Consider the following 13441-nt stretch of genomic DNA (forward strand, 5'->3'; position numbering starts at 1 on the left):
GTAATAAATTCAATAATAAATCTGAGAATGAACCAACATCAAAATAGTGTAATGTTTATATTAACAAAAAATCTTTTAAAGCTGCAGTAGCCAACTTTGGAGAAATGAACACAAAGAAAATCCTGAGCGGAGCCCACTGGTCTGAGACCGAGACAAAATTGTATTAAAGACAGAGTCAAGACCGAGACCATCAAAATGTGGTCTTTCTTGAGAGTGGACTCTAGACCGAGACCGGTCTCTGAATACTACAGCCCTAGTCACTGCATGCAACCTCAATGTAGGAACGTACCATGACAAACATGATATGGTATGGTAGTAGTACGTATGTTTTTGGCCAGATTAACGGCTAAAGAGACCTCGGAGTTTATCCTGACACCAAGGTGTAATTAATGGCGAGGCCATGTTGTCAGATATCTCCCTCCACAAAGAGAACCATTTCATTCATATTCAATCAAAGCGTTGATCAAATGCTATTTTCAAGTTGTCATGTGAAAAAATAAGCTTATGGGTATATGATTTACAAATTGCTGTGTCCAAGTTCGGGCAATGACAAATATATTTATTTACAAAATATAACTTTTACCTAACTTTAGATTACAAATGTATTGTCTTGAAGTTAAAAACAATAACAATGGCCTGGGCCGTAGCGTGACGGTCCAGGTACCCTAGGCTGCATGCCAGGGCATTTCTTCCTCGGCCTAGTGGGGATCTGCATGCAAAATTTCACGGAAATTGCACACTGCGTTCATGTTTTGAGGCATTTTGTTCAAAACTGACCAATCCTGCAAACTTTGGAAGCCACTGTAAGTCAAATGGGATGGAATATGAAATATCGGACAGATCCATCAGAATCACATGACTATGGAGATACAGTGTACCAATTTGCGTGTTTTTTTGACAGAATCTGAAGGAAATATCTCCAAAAAAGTATTTTACGGCGCTGTAAAAAGCAGATGTGAAAAATGCAGTGCAGATGTTTTTCCTTGGCCTCTAGGGAGTGTGCGTGCAAAGTTTCACGCAGATCGGTGCAGTTATAGTTAAAAATGCAAATCGGCCTGTTATAGTGCCACCATGAGGCTGATTTGAAAATGTTCAAGTGGCATTTCTTCCTCGGCCTAGTGGGAATGTGCGTGTGCAATTTAATGGAAATGGCAAGCTGCGTTCATGATTTGAGGCAGTTTGTTCAAAACGGACCAATCCTGCAAACTTTGGAAGCCAACCGTAGCCAATGAGGATGCAATATGGGAAATCGGACAGATCCGGGTTGATCACATGACTATAGAGATACTGTGTACCGATTTGCATGACATTTGGTTAAAAGCTGTAGGTGTAATGGGAAAAAATGGGCAGAAATCGGCCTCCTGGTGGCGCTATGACAGGCCAATGTGAAAAATGTGGGGCAGAGGTTCTGAATTGGCATCCAGGGAGTGGGTGTGCACAGTTTCGCAGCGACCGGGCCAACGGTGCCGGAGATTAGCTGGTAGCACACGGACAGGACACACGGACACACGGACGTACAGGGGGAAAAACATACTCTCTCGCCATGCCTTTCGGCCTGGCGGAGACAATAATGATGTCAATAGTCAAATCTTTGGTCAAAACAAATCAAATCATTCCAATTATTCTAATTTTATCATTTAGAGTTCTCCCCCGTGAAAGACAGAAGACAATTTTGTCAATGTTTGACCATTTTAATGTATAGTCTGTCACTTTAGAAATGTGCAGATACCCTGTATACAGTAGCAGGGGTGTCGAACTCATTTTGGGGTGCGGCCCACATTGGTCAAAAGGTGACTTGATGTGCGCCGCAACCAGTTGCGGATGCGCATGCACGCTCACACGCATTCAGTTATACAGCATTGTTTTTCAGTCTGTTGTCTCAGTCACTGCTACTACAGTATATCACTTTGAAAAAAAATTATTATGAAGAAGAATAGCTACACGTTTTCACTATAGTGACAGAATTCTTCAAGCAAAATAATTAGATTTAAAGAACAACAGTGGTGTAAAGTAACTAGCTGGCTGGCTGGAATGACCAGCAAAGCCAAGCTGGGAAGCTGGGCTTTGCTGGTCAGTCCAAAAGAACACTTTAAAGCACTAGAAGACTACATCTATACATTAAACATGTGATGGTTTAGTGGACTAATGCTGAAACTCTCAGCACTGGGTTTCCATGTTCAAGTCCCAGACCTACTGTAGTTGAATGTGAAATTAGTACTGAGTAATGGTGTAGTAATAGTCAGTCTTTCAGCAGAGAGTTTCAATTGTCAAGTTTTGCCAGCTAAACTACAAAAAAATTACTAAAAAGCACTAAAAGACAAATTCAGGGTAGAATAGTAAAGTTACATGATGCAGCTATCTATATGCTGACGTATTTCAACTTTACTAACTGAAGGCTGACATATAAACACTTCAAGAGTACAAAGAGACATATTATGGGAGTGGCTGAGAGATGGTGCAGTGGTCTAAAGGTCTGACTCTCACCACAGAGGTTCCATGTTCAAATCCCAGACGTCCCATACAGTACTTCAAAGTTGTAGTACTTTGACATTTTCAAGGCCAAAAAGCAAGTCAAAAGCACAAAGAGACATGTGAAGGGAGTGGCTGAGAGATGGTGTAGTGGTCTGAAGGTTGGACTCTCAGCACAGAGGTTCCATGTTCAAATCCCAGACGTCCCATACAGTACTTCAAAGTTGTAGTACTTTGACATTTTCAAGGCCAAAAAGCAAGTAAAAAGCACAAAGACACATGTGAAGGGAGTGGCTGAGAGATGGTGCAGTGGTCTAAAGGTCGGACTCTCAGCACAGAGGTTCCATGTTGAAATTCCAATTGTCCCATACTTCAAAGTTGTAGAACTTTGACATTTTCAATGCCAAAATACAAAAAAGCAAGTCAAAACCACGAAGAGACTTGTGAAGGGAGTGGCTGAGAGATGGTGTAGTGGTCTGAAGGTTGGACTCTCAGCACAGAGGATCCATGTTCAAATCCCAGTTGTCCCATACTTCAAAGTTTTAGTACTTTGAAATTTTCAAGGCCAAAATACAAAAAAGCAAGTCAAAAGCACGAAGAGACACCTGCTGAGGGCCCAAAGGTGCGTTGGCGCAGTGGTGTGGTGTGCTTGATCGGTTGCCTCTGCTACAGACAGTTGGCAGGTTCAAGTCCCATGCCATCAATGTACTGGAGGACCATCGGGGGGACTGCGTCCCTCCCCTGTTTCCTGATAGTTAAAGGTGGGGGGTTATGTCTGAAAGAACTCTGCCCAGCTGAGGTTTTACAGAAGGAAACTTTTTAGGTCTCGTGAACTCATTGGGCTGATTACACCCCCCTGACCCTTTCCATAGAAGCTCAGCAGGGTGTTTTTTGGGATCACGTGGTTTTGCTGCCCTGGTGGCTCTGAAGTCTTGTATGGCATCGCAAGTTTGTGAACAGGCTGGTGGCTAAACACTGAAAACACAGAAAACACATCGGAGGCACTCGGAGGCTTTGAGGCACGTAGGGGACCTCGATGGCACTGAATGAGTTGGAGTGTCCTTCTGTAAAACTTTAGCTGGGCAGGGTTCTTTCAGACATAACCCCCCCACCTTTAACTATCAGGAAACAGGGGAGGGACGCGGTCCCCCCGATGGTCCTCCCAATGGTCCTCCAGTACATTGATGGCATGGGACTTGAACCTGCCAACTGTCTGTAGCAGAGGCAACCGATCAAGCACACCACACCACTGCGCCAACGCACCTTTGGGCCCTCAGCAGGTGTCTCTTCGTGCTTTTGACTTGCTTTTTTGTATTTTGGCCTTGAAAATTTCGAAGTACTACAACTTTGAAGTATGGGACGACTGAGATTTGAACAAGGAACCTCTGTGCTTAGAGTCCGACCATTAGACCACTACCCCATCTCTCAGCCACTCCCTTCACATGTGTCTTTGTGCTTTTGACTTGCTTTTTGGCCTTGAAAATTTCAAAGTACTACAACTTGGAAGTATGGGACAACTGGGATTTGAACATGGAACCTATGTGCCGAGAGTCCGACCATTATACCACTACACCATCTCTCAGCCACTCCCTTCACATGTGTCTTTGTGCTTTTTACTTGCTTTTTGGCCTTGAAAATGTCAAAGATCTACAACTTTGAAGTATGGAACAACTGGGATTTGAACATGGAACCTGGGTGCAGAGAATCCGACCTTTAGACCACTACCCCATCTCTCAGCCACTCCCTTCTCATGTCTCTTTGTGGTTTTGACTTGCTTTTTTGTATTTTGGCCTTGAAAACTTCAAAGTACTACAACTTTGAAGATGGATTTGAACATGGAACCTCTGTGCTGAGAGTCCAACCTTTAGACCACTACTCTAAACGGACCAATCCTGCAAATTTTGGAAGGCAACCTTAGCCAATGAGGATGCAATATGGGAAATTGGACAGATCCGGGTTGATCACATGACTATAGAGATACTGTGTACCGATTTGCATGACGTTTGGTTAAAAGCTGTAGGTGTAATGGGAAAGAATAGGTTTTGCACGAATCGGCCTCCTGGTGGCGCTATGACAGGCCCATGTGAAAAATGTGGGGCAGAGGTTCTGAATTGGCATCCAGGGAGTGGGTGTGCACAGTTTCGCAGCGACCGGGCCAACGGTGCCGGAGATTAGCTGGTAACACACGGACAGGACACACGGACGGACGGACGGACGGACGGACGGACGGACGGACAGGGGGAAAAACATACTCTCTCGCCATGCCTTTCGGCCTGGCGGAGACAATAACAATCACAGTTATATAAGCTGGCAGAACCTTCGCTAGAACACCCAGGACAATGCTCCACACCTCCCAGACTCTTCTCCCTTCTGGCTCCCAAACTGTGGAACGAACTCCCCAGTGCTCTTAGAACTGCAGACTCACTCCCAATCTTCCGCCGTAATCTGAAGACTCACCTCTTCAGACTCCACTTTAGCCCATATTGTGGTTTGGGGTCCTTCTTGATCCCTAAAAGGAGCCCTATAAGAGTAATCCTGAACTGTAACCCTGACCCTAACCATAACACTACTCTAACCCTAACCCTAACTCTAACTCTAACTCTAACCCTTACCCTTACCCTTACCCTTACCCTTACCCTTACCCTAACCCTAAGGTAAGTGGGGAACATAGAACCCGGGGAACATAGAACCTGGGTAACCAGGATGACACACTCACAGCAAAACCACTGTTGGAACCTACATTCTGCAGTGGAGTGTGACTTCGCCAGGTGGTTGAATTGACAATTGCAACTCAAATGTATTTTCAATACAATAAAACAATTAAAAAGTAAAACATTTGTGCAAGAGAGTACATCTCTTAGACCTCTAAGAAAGGCCTTAGATAAAAAAATGGGTCATGAGCAGTATGAAGTGTAAGCAAGAGAACTCTGTTATCAGACAGAACATATTGTATGAAGAAAGCATGGATATGCTGGGAGTTTCTGGTATCCCCCTTCTGGTTTCTGGTATTATTTACTTGTTATATTGTATTGATGTTAGCACAGTCTTGCGGAACATGCCACACCAACTTTTCGCTGCTTGTACTATACCTGTATATGAGGGGAAAAAAACTCTTAAAATCTCTTACCATGGTTTTTGGAAATCAAATAACCTTTACATTACATTTTCAATAACCACAGTATTGCCTTTATTTGTGTGCATGTAAACACACTGATTTAGTGTATGATAAGAGTTTTCCTGGTTTGAATGAGCCACGCCACTAAAAGAGATGACCAATTCCAAGTAACTGTAAAAGACTTCAAGAATTGGGAGGTTGATATCTTTAGACATTATAAATTGCACAAGAAGAATAAACGTGATTGACATTTGGCAAGAACACCTTAGCAAGTTGTTCATGGCTGCATGACTTTTCTGTGGTATTGGGCATATAATGGATGACTTCCACAGCATGGGTACACACTACACAGTGTTCTTTTAAGATCAGTTGAAAAGGTCACAAAAGATACCTGAAAGATGCTTGGGACAGGATTTCAATAATGTTAGCCTTGGACCGGTAGTCTTGCTTAACCACTTCTTAAGCCCTATTTTATCCTTTGTCCAGGGCCGGATACAGAAATTATTAATTGGGGGGGCATTAGGAAATGCTGGGGGGGCGGCTTCCTCGGCACCGCGCGAAGCGCGGCGGCGATTTTTTTTTGTTGCGTTTTTTTGCGTTTTTTTCGGCTGTTTGTGTAATACTGCTTCTTATTGTTTAGGAGTAGTACTGCATGTGTGTGTGTGACTGTGGAAAATCAGGGCAGAGGATTATTTGAATTGTGCAATGATACATGATGGAATATGATTAAGGATTATTTTGATTATGGTAAGCTCACATTTCATATCATGACATAAATGTAACTTTCACAAGCACTAGATTTTTTTTGGGGGGGCAGTCAGGGCATTTGCCCCCCCTTGCCCATGCCTAGATCCGGCCCTGCCTTTGTCATACGACCGTTTTACATGGCGGAAACAGCAGATTTACAAGTTCACAATGCAACATGCGTTGTGAGCTGCCTTACAGAACTGCTAGTTTTGCTAGTTTTTTTAAAAACGTTTGACTATTTGTGGCAATTCTTTGTAATTTCTTTGTAATTTTGTTGAAATGTTTCAAATAAAAAACAATATGAATACGGTACAAATGTTTTGTTTATGTTTTTCTTTTTATTATCATAAAAAACATTCAAAACAAGCTGAAAATAGTGACACCAGGTTGAAAGTGGTAAATAGACCTTTTTCATCCCTGTGCAGGGAGTACAGCCTCAGCTTCTATGTTCACTTATCACTTTGTCCTTTTCTGCACTAAAATTAAGTCCATCAGACCTGCAGTAGAAACTGTTTAGGTGTTCCTTTCACTTGGGGCAGCATACAGTTTGGCTGGAGGAGAGTCCTGAAAGAGTCAAAGCTCAAGGTCACAAACTATGGAGGGCCGGAACTGCCATATTTAAAAATAAACAAATAAAGGAATGAATGAAGTGATAATGAAATAAATGTAGACATAAAAAAGTTTATTTGAAAATAACCTTGAAAAGTAAGCTCCTCGGAGCACAGGTCTCCCCAAAGCTCAAGTCACAATCAATGTCAAGGTCAAAATCAAGATTGGATGGGAAGATTTTCATGACATTTTGTGGGAATGAACAGTAGACTGACAAGATGATAAACGTTTGGTTTGCAAGAGTCCAAGGACAAGGCCAGATATATATTCTATTGCGTTCAATATGCAGCAATTTGCACTCGCAATCTGTGGCTGCAATCTGTGTGAAATTATTGTCCTATGTATAAAGGCAGTACCTACGGTAATTACACAATCAGCAAATGGGACTGCCTTATGGTTGCATTTTTGCATGTGAAGCACTCTGCTAAAAAATTTCTGTTGAATGGTGGAATTTTGCAACATGGAGCCTTCAACCAACCCAGCAATTAAAATAAATACTACTAATTGTATTAGGAGTCACAAAACAATCTTGATGATGTAAAAAAGAAAAAGAGATGGCAAGACATAAAAAGAATGAATAAGAATGAAATACAAGGCGGATCTCCACAGCGATCTCATCTGCAAAAACTTTTATAATGTATATTTTCCTGCTTGTTCGTCCTTCGCTTGCAAAGATGACCAAGAAAGACCAAGAAATGTATTTATCTGTTGTTGTTTATTCAATCTTTATTCAATCTACAATCTCACAATGCGACGGGAGCTTGTAGATGCTATTTTTGCCTCAATGTTTGCCCCAGAAAAGGGAAGCTAGGTTTCATGTGGTTTACCCATTAAAACCTGGAAAGCATCTGTGTCATTTTAGATTTCAGCGTTGGCTATTAAAATAGTAGATATAGAAGCTCACAGTGTGTTACTTCGTGCCGCGCTGCAAGCTTGTACATCTGCTATTTTTGAACATTCTAAAAAAATCTTGAAAGTGTTTAAATTGAATTACGAATAAGTCTTAATGGGTTAATCAATCAAGGGGGGAAATGGGTTGAAAATAGAGAGAAAAAGGATTAGTAAGCGAAGGAGAGAGAGTGAGAGCAGGCAAGTAAAGGAGTGAAAGGTGAGGGGGAGGAGGACAAGGGAAGGGGGAGGAGGGGTCAGTATTTCACTGATAACGCGCGCGCACACGCACGCACACACACAGACTCTCTTTCTCTTTCTCACTGATGTGCTTCTATTATTAAACATAATCACAGTCGTTATCCCACCTGTCTGCACTAATGTTAGCCTGGGGCAGTAATAAAGACTGCTGTGTGTGTGTGTGTGTGTGTGTGTGTGTGGGGGGGGGGGTAATACAGAGGCGAGACGATCACATAAAGGGAAATTAATAGCAAGACAAACAGAGACAGAATCACCTTGTCATCTTCTGCTGTGGCGTCTTCCAGTGCAAGTCAGAATCCTGAGTTTTTTTTAACTTGATGCTTTACTTAGATCGGAGAGAGACAGGAAACCTAGGGCAGAGAGAGTGGAGACATGTGAGACATGACAGGAGTAGGATTAAAAGTAACTCGGGGGCATCCCAGAATCCTGTGTTAACGTAACTCTGAGTGTGAAAATAGATATGAACACTGTTGAGTTAATGTGGCAGTGTTCAGTCTCCTGAGACAGCTCAAACAATTCAGAAATGCTTCCGCCATAATATAATATATACCGTACATATAACGGAAGCTCTGAAAAAGTGCAAACCTTTGTTTTTGCAGTCACGGAAATGTGTGCCACTGTTAAATTAGTCAAAGCATATCTAGGTTGCTGCTTAGAAGAAATGGAAATTCAAAAAGATATTTTAAAGATATTTTAAAATATATTGTCATGAATGGAAATGAAGAATGATGACAGCTTCCTGTTATTGTTTCTCTGGCTTGAGAGACTAACAAGGACTTGAACGTTGTATAGCAGCTCTTCTCTGTTTAGTTCCTATTTGGATTTTCCTGTGACACTCATGAGGCTCTTGAACGTTCGGCAGGAAGTTTGAATTTCACACAACTTCCCATCCTTGGAAAGAAATCCATTAACTGAATTATGTAGGCCTAAAAACGTTTATTTCTATTTTTATTATTATCGCATTACTAAAGTTATTCCAATTATAGCCATGACCTGATTATTCTCAGTTATTGGATTATTGTGTGCATGTAAATGTGCGCAGTCTGAGGTCTGAACTTTGAGTCACGAATAGTGGTGTGATATTAAAGCACTGTTGAGTGGGAGGCTAGTCATAAGGCTAACAGTGAGTCAACTCATAGAGCGTTCCTATTGACAGCTTTACATCTATTATAAAACAAACTAACATGAAAGGTGGGAAAAGTCAAATGGAAACCAATGGTAGGCCTATGGAGAGACAGAGGGAGAGAGAAAACAAAGGCAGCAAACAGAGGGAGAGGGAGGGAATGAGACGGAAAGTGGAGGAAGGGAGAGAGAGAGAAGAGAAAGAAACAGAAATAGAAGGAGCTATTGAAACAGAGAATGGTGGGTGGAGAGACTGAGAGAGGAGTTGGATGGGTTTGGCTGGGAGCAGAGTGTATTGTGTCCATTTTAGGTCTCCACTTGTTCCTTTACAGTTTTTTTTTTGTTCCCTTCTTTCCAGCACATTGAACACAAAAACACAGCATCTGTCACTCCAGGCCATCACGTAGACACACACACACACACACACACACACACACACACACACACACACACACACACACACACACACACACACACACACACACACACACACACACACGCACGCACACGCACACGCGCACACGAGCGCATGTACGCACACACATTGGTATTACTATACATGTGAGGACATCAACATTTTAGGACAGCAATTGTATGAATGCCATGTTTACCTTTTTTCCACTTTTAAATAGCCGATCGAAGCATCTCTAGGGATATTTCTACTGTGTGTTGTGTAGTGCGTGAGTGTGTGCGTGTGAGCATGCACCTCAAATATATGAGCCAATTCTGTTTATGTAAGAGAAATGCGGATTCGAGATCAGGGGAGGACAAGGGTTAGTCTGTGTGTGTGTGTGTGTGTGTGTGCATGTGTGTGTGTGTGCGCGTGTGTGCGTGTGCGTGTGCGTGTGCGTGTGTGTGTGTGTGTGTGTGTGTGTGTGTGTGTGTGTGTGTGTGTGTGTGTGTGTGTGTGTGTGTGTGTGTGTGTGTGTGTCTGTCATTAAACATTAAACATTAGAATGTTCTTGTGTGTGTGCGTGCATTTTAAATAATCGTTCTCGCCTGGCTGGTCTGACTATCAGGGTGATTGAGGTGGCGCCCGTACAGTAGATTTCATAACTACAATCACTGGAGTGTGTGTATCTTGCTTGTGAGGAGATGTTTCTTAATATTTTCTGGATACACGGCCTATAATTTAAATAATATGTGTTTGCACAGACAGGTGACAAACCTTACAGTGTATTATTTGTTGCCAGGGGCCCCCCAGGGCTCTATACTAGGTCTGTTAGTATTTCCCTCTACAACAAATCTCTTTAGCCATAGATCTGCTATTTTCACCAAATCTTCGCCCCAGAATAGAGCAGCTAGGGTTCAAGTGGTTAAAGAAAAACCCTTAATAAATTATAGGAGAAACATAACAAATGCATCAACTCCCATGTGGCATATACTGCTGAGCAGGCCCAGTTAACCTCTGGATCAAGATGGCAAGAGGAAACTATCTACAGTAAATGACTATGAAAGAGGGTTCATTGTTGGGCCACGGATAGCAGGAGCTTCAGTCACAAAAGTGTTTCAATAGGAACAGTGACTAAAGTAACATCTGCATTTCGATCTATGGGAAAGACATAAATGAATAGGAATTGTGGCTGAAAGCGCACATTCGATGACTGTGATGCTCGTGCATTAGTGTGATGGTGCTCCCCTGTCTTCTATGGTATGGTACTTCCTATGGTGCTCCCCTGTCTTCTATGGTATGGTGCTTCCTATGGTGCTTCCCTTTCTTCAATGATATGGTGCTTCCTATATGGTTCTTTCCTGTCTTCTATGGTGCCTCCTATGGTGTGTCTCCGTTTTCTATGGTGCTTCCTATGTTGCTTCTCTGTCTTCTATGGTGCTTCCTATGTTGCTTCCCTTTATAGGACAAAAAGAAAATCAACTCTTCCTCAGGTGACTGATCATGTAAATGTAGGATGTGACCAGACTGTATCTGCAAGAACAGACTGTCGACTTCTACAGAGAGAGGGATGTTATAGCCGGGTTGCAGTGCTTCAACCCCTCATTACAAAGACAAATGCACATTTGAGAGTTCAATGGTGCAAAAACTATACAGGCACTGGTTTACAGTGATGAGGAAAAAGTGATTCAGATGAGTCATCCTTCTACTTCAATGCACCCAAGTTGGCATAGATTGTACGACTCTCTTGAACTCTACTGGAGTGATGGAACATTCTAACAAAAGATGGTGTTGGTGTTTTGATTATGGTTATGTAAAGCGCTGTCTAACAACGGTTAAAAAAAGATCTCCCATAGGTGTTCAATTGTGTTGATATCTGGTGACTACATTGATGATTCACACAATTGTCATACTCATCAAACCATTCAGTGACCACTGGTGCCCTGTGGATGGGGGCACCTGGACGAGACCTCTCCCATCAGGATAGAAAGTGTTTCATCATAGGATAAAGGTGATCACTCAGAATAACTTTGTTTTAATTTGTGGCCTTCCCTCAAGTGGACCCAAACCATGCCAGGGGAATGCCCCCCACAGCATAACAGAGCTGTGTGACCTCGTTTAATCCTCTAATTAAAGTCCTGTCTCAACACACTGTGATAATGACAATGAGTGAATGCTATATGCACAACTTTAAGAAGATATATTATTAGACATTCATATTTCTTAGTGACATACATCTTTGCACAACTTTAAAACTATTTTGGACATGATTGAGTACAGCAAAGGAAGCTAATTCAAATCGTTTTGTCTTAATGCTGAACTGCAGGGTCAAGCATTCAGGCCTGTACCGCCACACGTGCACTGAGAATATGGTGAAGGATGACTTGTTTGACCAGATCACTTTTTTCCATATCCCTGTACACACCAGTGCCAATGTTTTTTGCACCTCAAGTGTCAAATGTGCATGTGTTTTTGTAGTGAGGGGTTTAATCACTTTAGTCATTGTTCCTATTGAAACACTAGCCAGTTATGCAGTCTTTTTGACTGAAGCTCCTGCCATCAATGCCACAATAATGAACTTTTTTTTATAGTCACTTCAATCTTGCCATCTTGATAAAAGATATATAGTACAACTGGGCCTGCTCAGCTTTTTTGTATGCTGCAGAGCATGATACTGTAGAATATTGATAGCTTAATTGTATCATGCAGTGCACCTGTATGGAAGCATATGCATTAATAATTATGTTGTCAGTTATTCAGGTTTGTCCTTTACTTCATCACCCCTCTATATGCTAGCGTTAACAAGACAACAATCCTTCCATTGCTCTCATTTCTTTCCTTGAATGTGTACTGCTGCTCGAAAGAGAAAATTGGCTATAATACACAAATATACGCAAAACCCATTGCATCATAATCCTAGATTGAAAATAACACATTTGATCCATTCACACATCTGTACCCACCTCAACCCCAGTCTGTGTGTCCTTTAGTATGGCTCCCTCTACTGGTGATTTTGTCATGTCACTTGTCACCCTCAATGTATACTGTAGCTGGACACCACACACACACACACACACACACACGCAAGCGCGCGCACACACACACACACACACACACACACACACACACACACACACACACACACACACACACACACACACACACACACACACACACACACACACACACACACACACACACACACACACACACACACACACACACACACACACACACACACACACACACACACACACACGTAAAGGGCAAATTGTCTTGAAACTTGTTTAGCTCTCCGAGGGATGAACCCTATTGAGTGACCGAATGACCTTCCTCTAACTCTAGATGCAGCATTCGGTGGCCTAGAGCAGTGGTTCTCAAAGTGGGATCCGGGAAGTTAACCCCCAGGGGTCCTTGAGGGGGTTCCAGGGTGTAGTAACATTTTTAAATATAGCATCAAGATCAGTTTAATCACTTTACCCCCTGTATACATCGGTATCTTGAAGAAAATTTAAATTTGAACCCCATACACAAATGGGGTCCCTGGCATGATACAGTATATTTTCATATGGCCAAATACAAATTAATTTGGGGGTCCTTGACATGAAATTAAAAAAATGAAATGCATATAGGACAACTAGAGCCTCTCTGTCCTTATTAGGTCAAAGATCCAGTGCGAACATTACTCTGTTAGGCCTTGAAACTGCAAAAGCTGCTTAGCCACGCTTCATTTTAATTGTCACATCTACAAAAGATTCATGTGATGTGACTTAAGTTTGAAGTTTTCAAATGTGTTTAAGGCCGTGCGTTTAAGAGAGAAGTATCAACCTTCCTGTTAA

The sequence above is a fragment of the Gymnoscopelus braueri genome (genome assembly GCF_963280865.1).
Source record: "Gymnoscopelus braueri genome assembly, chromosome: 15".
Classification (NCBI taxonomy): domain Eukaryota; kingdom Metazoa; phylum Chordata; class Actinopteri; order Myctophiformes; family Myctophidae; genus Gymnoscopelus; species Gymnoscopelus braueri.